Source organism: Dermacentor albipictus, chromosome 4 (genome assembly GCF_038994185.2).
Source record: "Dermacentor albipictus isolate Rhodes 1998 colony chromosome 4, USDA_Dalb.pri_finalv2, whole genome shotgun sequence".
NCBI lineage: Eukaryota > Metazoa > Arthropoda > Arachnida > Ixodida > Ixodidae > Dermacentor > Dermacentor albipictus.
The window spans coordinates 60089093-60102620 of record NC_091824.1 but is presented as its reverse complement, the minus strand read 5'-3'; the positions used below and the strand labels follow the sequence as shown (position 1 = coordinate 60102620).

Below are 13528 nucleotides of genomic sequence, written 5' to 3'. Positions count from 1 at the left end.
AAGCAAATGTATAAAAGCATGATAAACAAACTTGCATAAAAATTGAACAAATAAGCATGGTGATTGCTATTCCGTGTCATTAGTGAGTGTTGTTGTTTGTCACGCAATCATAATGAGCGTTGACTGACACGTCTCATTTTTGGATGTGGTGTTCCCAGCTCGTCGTGTCAATTTGGTCAAGTGTGACGAGCACACTGGTACTTTGAGTGAATCACGGTGCTCTCTTAGGCGCATGCTGAGACACCGGCCAGTCTGCAGGCCCAATGTACATTGGACCAAATATACACGTGACCAAAAGGATAGACTACACTACCCCTGTCAGATACGAGACAAATTTTGGGTATCTTTAACTAAGCAAGCCTCCAATGCCTCGGTGCCTTTCTCAATTCACTTGTGGACTGCTATGCACATATATTTCCAGCAAAAAAATAAATAAGGCAGCATATCCACAACAGTTCAAAATTGAATTGAGTAAGGCAAGAGGGCAAGCAAGGCTTGCTTGGTTAAGATAGCACCAAATTTGTACAGTACGTGTCATAGTCAGCGTACTGTATTCTTTTCACATGTGGTCAAATGTACACAGGGCGGACTGGCTGGTGCCTAAATATGCACCCATGAGATCACCATATTTTTACTCAAAAGACCAGTATGCTCGTCCGACTCGGCGACACATACCGCAATGGGGCTTCAGGGCTGATTAGGATTGTTTATCTGTTTTCACCCATAATGGAAAATTGTCGAGAGAAATCAGTCAGGCACACCACATAAATAACAATAATTGTCAGCCAGCCCCCATTATCAACGCATGAAGAAAGGCGTCCTTTCTAGATTACAAAGGTTAGATAATAGTCTGTGCCTATTTACTTACTTTTTTATCCAAACATCGTTTATCGTGATTTTATACCGTTGTATTACAACTTCTGCGTTCCTTCTCAAATTAACCAGTGCTACATTTGTTAATCCTTCCATCAACTTAAAGAGTCAGTTGTTAGCCGAGGTTATGTTGTATGGTCTCCTTTCCCTCGCTACGTAAATTTTGTCCTGAAAAGCTACGTGAACTGACCGGCAAATTCAAATGGACACCACAAGTATTGCCGAGTGGACATGGCTGGTTCTCAGAAATGCACAAAAACAGTGATGGGTGTCTGTTGGCATCCTGTAGTGTGTGCAAACTACCTGCCACATTGCTGCTGTTGACACACTCACAACTGCTACAATGCCTACCAGCATCAATGGGGGCAGCTTGCAAAGAAGAGAATAGGAAGAAAGTGAGAGAAAATAGAGCAAGCTTAACAGAAAACACCTCACTGCTTAACTGACTGCAGCACAACGAATAATGGCCTTCCTATTTCATTTGAAGAAATTCGAGCTCATCAAATGTGTATTTGCCAGTGGCAGTTATTCTGACAAGACAGAAATAATTGTAAATATCAATGTCAAACAATGGTATGCGCACTGCGTGCTTTGACCTGTGACATATAAGGCCCACTACACTTCGAATTCTTACATGGAGAAAAACTGCACGTGTGTAGCATAAGCAGAACGTAAAATATGAAACTATATGCTACAGCATAGGAAACAGTTGAACATTGAACTTGAATTGAACTTGCAGCCAAGCGACTGATACGAGAAAAATATTAAACGTCAGGAGATGTGGGGTATAGTTCTATACAGAACAAGATAATGCGAGCATAATGTCTATAAACGCAAATAAGCAGCAAGCGGAATAAAGTTGCATAAATGTTTAGCCTATTTAGCAAGCTGCATTAAATAATATGTCGATAAACTGATCCACTAAAGATACCGAGATCCTACTCTTGTGAAGGCGTACACTTAATGCGTACCTGACATGTCCATCCAGATTACACGCCGTGCTGCTGCAGCCATGGCCACGGGTTATGTAGACAATGTTGTGGGTCACGGCTTCACCACTACAAAGAGAATTCTGTGTTAAGTTATAGCTCTCACACAAGACTGTCACATCGTGAACACTTGCAAGGAGCATGTAAAAACAGTCACAACAACAATGCCTGCACTGGTGCAGGGTGGTAACAGAGGACAAAGTCGAAATCACTGATGAATGTCATAACAGGAACCCCTTAAACAAAGCAATATGTTGAACACACACGCAGCAGTATCAGCGCATTACATGAATGTTTGTTTACATAACAATTCTAGAGTTTCTTTCATGACCTTTCGAAACTTTTCCCTGTAACGTTTAGTTACGTGAAAGCTATGGCGACATCACTTGAAAACAAACCTGTACCAGTAGTACGCTGCGATTGCTTACATTGTTTTCCCTAATACTGCTCGTAAATCGAAAACCTTGTAAGCAGAGTTTATTTACAAGGTTGAATCATTTATAAGCGAGGAAACGTAATGGCAGTAAGAATTTGTCACGATGCAGATGAGTGGTTATCATGCGACTTCAGCGGAAAAGCGGGAGCTCAAGCACAAGCACGCATAATGAACACGATTATTTCCAAACGTAATCTATTCTTCCTCTTCGAAGAGGGGTCAGCAGTTTCCCTTTGTATCGGTCCTTGCTGGACATATACAACTTGGGTTTTGGCAGCCTGTTTTCGGTATAGGGGATTCTCAGGTCATTAGCAGGAACGGCATGTATCGAGCTATGCCGCATATATAGTTGGACTACTTTCAATCTTGCCATTGCATATTACCCACCTATTTCTTTCTCGCTTATACATTCTGCAAATGGACAGCTTTGTGGCACAATCTTTGTGGGTCTTGTTGAACCTATTTCATCACTTCAATAAATGTCGATGTCTCTAAGGGAAGCTTGCGGACTCCTGTTTTGTGATTATTGTGAAATCAATATCTAAAGATTTACAAATGCCACGTAGCTGAAGAGAACCAATCTAATGGTGATTGCCGTTGTTCGGAGATACTCAGATTATTTTTGCGTTCCACCTAATTACATAATCAGTATTAATCAATTAAACAACTTCTAAATATATTAATTAGATGAAAAATGTCAGTGAGAAGATTGCAGAGCTATATGAAAAACTTTAGAAGCAGCTTTCTGTGGCTCTAAAGGTGTCACATAAAAGTGTGTTTCCGGGGGGTGAAAGAAGCCCACGAATATACGCAAAATTACTGCGCGACTGGCCTTTCGAGGCACTTAGCGCGTATTCTCGGGCTTCTCAACCAGCGATGAGAATTAGTGCTATCAAAAAAGATGAACAGGCGACAACCTTTGCTTAGATCACCATTTTCGGTATATTTTGTTCTGTAAGCGAGTCATGTGTATTCAAAACTAAAACAAGCGAATTCAGGTTTGTTGGTACTTCATCGTATAACAAGCTGCATCGCTCAACAAACGCAAGCACGCACTGAGCAGTGTTATCTTTATAACTTAATACTGATATTCCTAAACTGGGGTACCACTCGGTCGCGGGCTTAGCAGTATTCTTTTTATTGTAAAAACGAATTATTTGTGCATACTGATCGCTACTGTGCAGTTCGTTTTATTTTGTATATGTAGGTTATCTGCACATAGGATCCTAGATATGCAACCTCACAATCTCTAAGCAAATATTTCAGCCTGTTCTGAAAAAAAGTATCTTGATTGGCCAATCATAATGCACTTAAGCTTAATCGCAACTAACACACCTGTGTTTATTTCATTGGTAAAAAAAGGCCTATCCACAAACCTCAATGCAGAACTTCATGGACTACACATACCTGTCATCACAGAACACAAATGTTTAGGGATCACACTAAACAAAAAGCTAACTTTCCTCCTACACGTAAAGTACCCGAACAAATGCTTGTAAACAGCGAACACTCTTAACTTTTTGTTGCTCACAACACAGGGCAGTGGCAGGAAATGCCTCAAGAACCTCTAAAAGGACCTTATACGTATACGACTAGACTATGGCGCTCTTGCGTACCATTCTTCTACGCCAAGCCCTGTAAAGATGATGGATCCCGTTCATCATCCACGCATCCGCCTGGAAACAAGTGTCTGCAAGACAAGTCCTGCAGCAAGCCTCTACGTAGAGCGCTAAAGAGCATAGCCACTCCATCTGCAAAGGTCATCCAACCGCTTCCCATATTTCCTGGCAGTTAATGCAAACTGTCAGTGTGATAACAGTATGAATTTACTGTAATTTCCCGTCCACTGTGCGTGTTCCTTCTTTATTATACCATCGCACGTGTGCCGATAAGCAACCCCCCATGCCTTCATAGATTCATGTATTTCGTGAAATAAAGTTATCTCGCAATAGTTGCTGCTTCGTCCACATTGGTTATTACATTCAAGATCCTTCTTACTTAACCGTAAACGATGGGACATGTGCAACACTGTTTAATAATCAACCGGAAGCGAGAGTGCCCTTGTCACTGCGTGTGATGAAACTTAGTGAGAAAGGGTGTTCCGCTCCTCGAGAACCGTCTAATGGCTCCAGAGAAGCTGCTACACCCATGGCAGTGGTAGCCTGTTGAATGTGACACGTCAACTGTAAAAATAACAAAGGATGCCCCGGAGGTAGACATCGAAGTATGCTTGCCCCGAAACATTACACTGACGCATCAAAGTTGCATGCCAGCCTCTATTATGCTGCAGTCAGGCCATCCTTCCCGGAACGTCGTGTTCTGCATCCGGAAACAACTATCTTTTCAGCTGAAGCCTATGCATTACTGTCGATATTGAAAGACATCAACAAATTAAAATCACAAAAGGTAATTATATATACAGAGGCTTTAAGTGCCATAAAAATATTTAATAACAAACCTGTAATTAACGATCTTCCATCGCTGTTATGCACTACCTATGCATATAACCATGCTTTAGTATGTTGGGTTCCTGAGCACAGAGAAATCGAGGGTATCTTGCTTGCAGGTGGAATAGTTAAACCGATATAAACAGCTAGTAATCCTTCCGCTGGAGTCTCTGCCGTAGCTCTGATGCTATTTCTACAGAAAAAAAAAACTGAGTAGGCATTGGCAACGCTTGAGGGACGCTGAAAACTCGAATGAGCTTCACTTAGTTCAGCCGCATTTCGGAAACTTGCCTCCAACAGCAAAAATACGGTGAACTGAAGTCATTTTTTTTTTGTGGACTTAGGATAGACCATGCACGCATCGTATCCACTCTTACCTGTTGACAGGTGGTGAACCTCCTAACTGCGGCAACTGTGGCGAGACTTACCATACTGCACATCTTGCCGAAGTGTAAGGAAGTAGAAGCTTAAACGAAAAGGCACTTTCATCTTGTCTACCGACGGAACATATCCGGTCATGTTCCTTAACACATACCCCTTTTTTAACAGTACATCAGTTTAAAAGGTTTTACGTAACGTTGTATATTCGATCAATGCACATACTCTGAACAGAGGCTGCTGCTGGTATAGTATAGCAGAGTATAGTAGAGTTCGTAGTATAGTATAGTATAGTATAGTATAGTATAGTATAGTATAGTATAGTATAGTATAGTATAGTATAGTATAGTATAGTATAGTTCGTAGTGTTTTCTTCTTTTTTTATTGTTTAACCTAGGTAGGACATTAGGGAGTATAATAGCAAGAGCTTGGTGGCGCAACCCACCGTCCTGTTCCAAAGGGGACGCTCATAGCATCCATCCATCGACTAAAGCCCTTTAAACTTCGTGAAGTAACGCCACGCTTTGAAGAATGCCGCCTCCTCCTCGCGCGCTCAGGCCGAGGCCAACGCCGCGTCGCTATTGGCCTAATAGCATGGCGTGGGCCCTCGCGCCATGTTTCAGCGCCATTCTAGCTCGAGAAGCGTCTACGGAGTGGCGAGGAGCGCATGTTGTCGCCGTTGCTACGCTCGAGCGGTGTAGGCGGCGTTACGGTCGAGGAGGGAGTGTGAAAGAGAAGAAAAACGAGGATTAGTCAGGGCGGAGGAGGAGAGCGTCGCTACTTTACGAAGTTTAAGGGGCTTTAGGTACGACTGCTTGCGTCATGCGTGCCTCTGACTGCGCGACGCTGCCATTCCGGTGGAGGAACAGTAGACGCTCCGTACCTGCGTCTGTCAGGTTATCACGGATCTGTCAGTTTTCGTCTAACTTCCGTCGTGAGGACGATAGAGGACGGTGGTGCATGGACGGATCGGTCGCATCGGACAGGCATTGAAACGAAAGAGACTAAAGTTTTCCTTCTACCACGAAAGTTGCTCATACATTGTTTTACATTCTTTACAAAGTTATTCCTAGGAATTTTGAGAACAGCAGCCCAGAAACAAATTTCACGAACCACAAACACCGTCCGCGCATGCCTTTTATGTTAAATCTTCTATCACTGAAATATTATAAGTGAGAAACAATAAAAATTCGCAGTTCCACCGGAACGCCAAAGCACTGATGGTGATAGCAAATTAGTAGATAGCTGTACGAAGTAAGGAAAAATTCAGTGCCCTTCTACTATATGAAGAAGGATGACCAGCGACGCTGCGTATGTGGGCCCTTTAATGGCGAACTGCGCCTCCGCCGCGGGTCGGCCCCTGCTGTTCACAATCTTCGGGATCGGCCCACATATGGGGAGGGCTTAACTACTGCTTCACCTCCGTCGCAGGTCAGCCCGGCATTGCACAACCTTCGGGATCGGCCCACATATGGGGAGTGCTTAACGCCTGCTTCCCCTCCGCCACGGGTCGACCCGGTATTGCGCTATCTTCGGGATCGGCCCGCGTGTGAAAAATTGTTCGCCTAGGCGCGGACGCTACCCGCCGAATCCTAGCCATATACAGCTTCACTGTAATAATGCAGCTGATGGGCGGGGGAGATCGCATGCTGGGCTGTGATAGTGTAAACTACCACCGCGGTGTAAACATAATAATCATCCATCGCCTGGTGAGAGCGCTTGGAGCTGGCGTCTCACCAGCGTGCTGGCCACGTACGCAGAAGGAGAACGTAAACACGCGCTAGCAAAACGGCTCCAAAGCGGCTCCAAAGCGGCTCCAAAGCGGCTCCAAAGCGGGCACTCAGCGTCGAGGACACCCAGGCCAGAAAGAAGCGCCGTGCGGTCTTCGCTACGCAGGGAAATGTGGTGCGGACAGTGAACGTATGTATACAATGTATATATACAACTATACAGTTAAGTCAAATACGTGCAGCCCCCTAATTTAATTCAAGTTCAACATTTCTGCCGCGTCATTCAAAGCAAACAGCACAGAAAGCTTCACTTACATCGATTCCCACAGTGCGCGTGGGATCCGCCAATTTTAAATGCGTAAGCATTTCTATGGCTACTCAACGAGGAAACTCATGCGTCCGTCACGGAAGACGGATCGCTATAAAGAAATGAATGTATGAAGCAAAATGAATTCGAAACGTAAAATGCTCGCGGTGGCCAGTTTCGTACCAACGACTCCATGCTCCGAAGCCGGGTGTCTTACCCACTGGGCTAAACACCCACTTTTCTTCTTCTTTATTGCATGAAATTGTGACTAGAGTCGTGCAAAAATTAGTTACATTATGTTTAGACACACATGAAAACACAAATGCGCACATTCTACGCAATCCAATGAAAGTTCGAAAATCGAGCAAACAAACACTAGCGTCCAAACGCGAAATCCATTCAGGAGCGGGATAAAAAGTTGCCACCAGACTACGTACTTGAGCAGTCTGTTTTCGAAAGACAGACCTTGTCGAGCTAGGTGGCTTTTCATGTCGATAATTCGGCTGCTCCATAATAAATAGAGCCCTGATAACATAAACAAATGGTACGGTGTATTACTAGCTTTTTTAAAGGAAGGAAACAAATACCATAAGATGTGATCGGAGTTTCTTTTTTGACAGTTCTTTGTAAAATGTCCCAAAAAGAATATGCGTCACGACAAAAAATAAACCAATGTTCTGTTCTCTCGGGTTAATTTCAAAGTTTACAATTTGCATTCCAGGGTATATAAAATCCTTTTTCCTGAATCCATGTTTAAGCTGACAGGGTGCAAGTGTGCAGCTTAAAGTAAATTTTTCTCGCTGCTGGTGTAAAACACATTCTACGGACAGGGCAAAGAATATGTTGACCAAATAGAGACAGATACGACGTTGGATGCACAGGTTCCGGGAAAGGTCATGTACAAGTGCTATATTTCGCGACGTTCAATCAATGCTAAACAAATATTGTACAGTGAATCTGGCTTTTAAAAATGGAATAGCGTAGACACTTTCTTCTAGGAAGTCCCATAAGGGCAATTCTGGAGGAAAGCTTGTCATGAAAGAAGAAAAGGGAGGTGGGAAGCAAGACGTGTTCGATTAACTGCAAGAAGGAATGGATAATAGACGTTTTGAAGGTAAAAAAAATGGCTGTGGCTTAGGTAAGGTTAAGCCCAGGATGCGAAGCATACTAGCCTTTATTTTAGTTGTTGAACCACTGTTTAGCCTGGTGAACTGCTGTTGCTTGGCTATATTTGGTTCGGCTAGACGAAGAAACAACTCATGCATTACTTCTTCGCCTTCAAGAGTGGAACGCGACAGCGTTCCCGTCGACCCGCCAAGGGGTGTAAGACAATGGGCTACAGGGCAGCGACTACGCGCCCCGCATTGGACGCGGTGAGCGTCGAGCAAAGCAGCGTTCGGCGCGGCAACGAAATGTGCGCCTGAGCAAGAGACGCACGCCTTAGAAACAGCGCGTTTCTAAGGCAACACCGCATTCACTAGAGGCGCTTTTGTACCGCTTTGAAGCGTTGTACTCGTGGCTCAGTGGTAGCGTCTCCGTCCCACACTCCGGAGACCCTGGTTCGATTCCCACCCAGCCCGTCTTGCAAGAGTTGAGCCAAAGCCACTTCTCCTCTGTCGTGACGTCACGGTGTCACGTGATTTCATGGTCACCGCCGCGCCTGAGGAGCTGGGTTGAGCCCTCGTAATATGCTTCGCATAATAATCGCATTACCAGTTATCGCACAAACAAATACGCAAGGCTGAGGCCTCCTTTCTCAAGCAGAAGAGAAAGGTTGTCCGTTCTTATAGTTTTCCATGACAAACGATAAATAACACATGCAAATATTGTACGAGATGCCTGCACATCGATAAGTGCAAGGCTTGCTAAACTCCACATTTACAGAAGGTGAATATATTTGAGCCATACGAATGTATCGTACCGGGCGTACAAAACGAATGTCAGTGGATAATAGTTATTGTGAAGGCTTCGTTGAAAGATTTGGTAGCGGTGGAACAGAAGTCATCTCAAAGACCACATGTAAACCCGACTTTGTGAATTGTACACTTCAGGAAAATTCCAGTTTTGTGAGTATTTAAATTAAAACACGCCATATTCCCGATCGGTGGTCGTGGGGTGGTCCTTCCGATGGGGTGTTCCTTCACCGACCAAAATGCCACCGATCTCTGAGGGCTCATGCGCTTCACGTCATGCAACACATACATATAAGCAGTCAATGGGTTGAGAGAGATGCTAAGGAGTGATATAGGGTGTATGGGTCTCACCACAGTCGATAATGGTTCGACGCGGATGGATGACGTGCTAAAGAGCGACAAGGGCATATAAAGGTCGTGACAATTGTGCTAAGTCTGATAAGGACCGATAAGGGTCGGATCAAGTCTGTTAAGGTTGATAAGGACCACTAAGAATCGATAAAAGTGGGATCATGTCCGATAAGGTCAATAAGGACAGATAAAGGTCGGTAAGGATCGGATGGATTGCGATAAGGTTGATACCGACAGATGAGGGTTGATAAGGCTAGGGTCGAGTCTGATAAATTTGATAGCAACCGATAAGAGTGGATAAGGGTCAGATCTAGTCCAATAAAGTTGATAATTGCCTATATTGGTCGGATATAGCTTTATAATATTGATAATGACATCTGCATGGTGGAGTCGAGATGAGCAAGTGACACAATGCTTACGCAGACAACTCCCACAGGAGTTCCTGCATGGTTATTTTTTTTACAGCGAAGCTGTTTATGCGGACACTGTGCCGTCGTTGTCGGAGTTCGCTATAACTGTCATCATGAGCAATGGCTCAAGCGTCGTCGTCGTCTTCCGCAGCTGCTTCGTTGGCGCCCCCCAGCGCTACCACGCGAACGCGCTCGTGCCAATGCTCCCGCGTTCGCCGTCGTCTTCTACGAAAGCTGGCTCCGTTGCCGCTCATCGTTACAACGTGGAATTGGACTTCTGTCGTCGTAATGGGGAGGCCGCGTTTAGGGGTGTATGAGCCATTGCTTAAAGGGGTATGAGCCACTCATTGTCTTACGTGACCGACAGACTTAATTTTGAAGCACAAGGCTGCGATTAGGAAATCTAAACGCCATAAAGTGCCGTCATTTAAATAGCAAGAAATGCAAGATACAACGTCTCCAGACAAAGTAGTTCAAGCGGAGGAGGCACATGAAGCAGTGCAGGCCGATGAGACGACAGTTCAAGATCAAGCGATAGAAGAGGCAACACAAGACCAAGCAAATACTGCATTACACGTAAAATGAATTAAAAAAAAACAATAAGATGGCTTTCATTTCACGCCAAACCTTGCTCTCATTACTGCTGCGCAAAAAAGGGGCGGACCAACTTGCACGCGAAAAAAAAGCGCGGCAAAACAGACAGAAACCTCACGTGAAAAAAAAAATACAAACACTGAGAGAACCGCAAAAAAAAAACACTCCTAAAGCATGCTCACCACGCGAAGCACGCAAAGGTGAAAATCAGGTGAAAAATTGGTGAAACAAAATATTTACAGTATAGGCTGCTTGCGAAGTTTGACTTGCATAGTGTAACACTCGGTATAATTAAGACAGCGTCGCTGTTCGACCATCTTCACGGACTGTAAGGGGCGGTGATTTTAACGCGACAGCGTTAAGGAGCTCGTGTCGCAGAAAAGCTGGTGTCGTCGGCGTCGGTGTCGGCGGCGTTGGCCTTGAGTGATAAATCCCAGCAGGCACTTCATGAATAAAAAACAACTTGCAAGATGGGCTCGGTGGGAATCGAACCTGGGTCTCCGGAGTGTGAGACGGAGACGCTACCACTCAGCCACGAGTTTTTTTTTTATTACCGGCTTGGCAAAAAAAAAATACAATGTGAGTATTACATGGCCATAAAAAACAACTAGTCAATGCCGGATCAGTGTGGTGCGATAAGAACGATGTAGGCTAGTCACTTTGTCCAAAGCACTTAGCCAATCAGGAGGATCACTCTGTGCTCAGAAAAATTCGACGCTTCAAAGCGGTACAAAAGCGCCTCTAGCGAATGCGGTGTTGCCTTACAAACGAGCTGTTTCTAAGGCTCATGCCTGTTTCACATGATGCGATTTTCGTCGCACCGGAAGTGCGATTTCCGTCGTTTGCGATGAAAATCGCAGTCGCAGTGCCGACCCCCCGATTTTCGGCTGCGACCAACCGGTTGGTCGCACAGTCGCACCCGCGGGATCGAATCCCGGCCACGGCGACCGCATTTCGATGGGGGCGAAATGCGAAAACACCCGTGTGCTTAGATTTAGGTGCACGTTAAAGAACCCCAGGTGGTCAAAATTTCCGGAGTCCTCCACTACGGCGTGCCTCATAATCAGAAAGTGGTTTTGGCACGTAAAACCCAAAATATTATTATATTATTACAGTCGCACCGTCGCACCGATCGCTGCGATTTTCCGTCGAAATTGCGCGGAGAGCTGTCAACGGCGCTATTTCGCCGGTTTGTTTTGAAAAAAGGCGCCTCGCACGACAAGTGCAATGCGCGGAGACGTGGATCGTCGAATTCGGTACGTACGCGAAGGGAGAATAAAAAACTTGTACCGCAGATTGCATTCTCCGATTGTTATGCGTTCGTTGACACACTACACAGCAAATTAAGTGCATTTTCACGTTTGCTTCGTACGCCTTTGGGAGTTGTCAGTGCTAAGAAGTGTTCGATCCCCAGCAGACGACGAGGTCGTCACAATTTTCTTTTGTAGAGTAGCATGCAAAAATCGCGCTTACGGAGCAGCTTGAATTATTTCAACCTCGGCAAGGGCAAATGACAAGACAGCAAAGTACCCGAAGTTTCAACGTTGCGCTGAACGCGGTACCGTTCAGTTGCATTTTCTTGTCGGTTTTCAAGCACGAATTTTCCGATGCATCTTGAAAGCTTATCTTGCCTCTTATTAAATTTGACAGAGCAAAAGTGTAGGCTATCGTAATGAATTTGCTACGATAGCATTAAATCCGTGGCTTGAATAAAATATATGCACGTTTAGTTGCACCTCTTCTCTGGAGAATTTTTTTTTTCTTGCACAGAAACCAATAAACATTGACTATGTTGCGGACTTTGTATCCTTACTGCATCTGTATGAACACTTGCTCTACAAGGTAATTAACTGTACAGCTAGTAGATTAAGTAAATACAGTGACAACGTACCCTCCTGCACAGTTATGTAGAACTCGTGCAACAATGCGAAAAGCAGGCAAACGGCCTGTTCTTGTGGGGATAAAACAGTATAAAACGACACGCTGAGTAAATCAAAACTGTGCAGTGAAGTCAGCCAGTACAAGCAGTTCTTGCACGTTCACAGCTGATCAAGTGTGCAGAAACATTCATGCCTTACATGTTTCTAGTAAGTTTCTAATAAGTTTGTGATCACATATATTAGTGTGTAAACCCATATAACGATATCCGCTGCGATTACTATCTTTATAAGTAATGAAATACCATGCTACTTGCAAGAACATATATCACCTGAGGATTTTAGAACAAATTTCTGCATTTCAACTATACACTATATGTGGTTTATTCAATAAAAGAACACAAACTGGGCTTTTTTGCAATGACAAACTTATTCCAAACTTTACTTACATACAGGCAAGAAAAAAAATTATAGAGAGAAATATTGTTCTTCAATTTGTTCACCTGCCACTGTGGCTATAGCATTCTGCTGCAAACACAAGACAAGGGATTGATTTGCCAGCCATGGAAGTTGCATTTCGATGGGAGTCATAGGTGCTAAAAAAAAGCTCTTGCACTTAGATTTAGTTCATCACCTTTTATTGAACCCTTACACTTCAAAATGCCATTGCACGGGGGGCATGCTTATGCAAAATCTAACACCAATAGAAAACAAAGCGCAGAATTGTAAAACAACCATCTTTCGTGATAATTCAAGTGTGTAAATATTCATTGCATCAATATGTATTGTTCAACAGCACTGCACAAGTAAGCATGATCAGGTATAGCAAGTACTCTGTCAAGAAGCTGGTTCTACAGATGTATAAATGTCAGATGTCAAGGCATGAATGCTCATACTACGTCGCACACATAGCACAAAGAAAACCTTTTTCAAGAGTTGTCCCTTCTGGCAGATATGAGTGGGCCATAAGCAGCAGAAACTTTATTGCAGGACATTGTGTAATACCGCTTATGAAAGAATGAACAGAGTGAAGAGGCTTTTAACAGCAGTACCTCATGCTGCTCTAATAAGAGGAACGATGAGCAAAAACATTTCTGGTAGAGCACTTAAACTAACTTTCTGAAAGACAGAAAATTCCAGGTGAGAGTTGGAGGTACGTTTAGCCCACACACACTAACAACACGGGCATACTACAAGAAACACTACAGCCTATGGTGTATTAC

At 44.1% G+C, this 13528-nt stretch overlaps 1 long non-coding RNA gene across 1 annotated transcript in view; it reads left to right on the top strand.

Moving 5' to 3' along the window:
• LOC139059115 (uncharacterized) overlaps positions 1-4236 on the top strand; it is a 201021-nt gene extending 196785 nt beyond the window's left edge. The window contains exon 3 of the long non-coding RNA XR_011513928.1: positions 3837-4236. This is a non-coding gene — a long non-coding RNA (uncharacterized lncRNA). The remainder of the gene's footprint in view (positions 1-3836) is intronic.
• The last annotated feature ends 9292 nt before the right edge of the window (positions 4237-13528 follow it).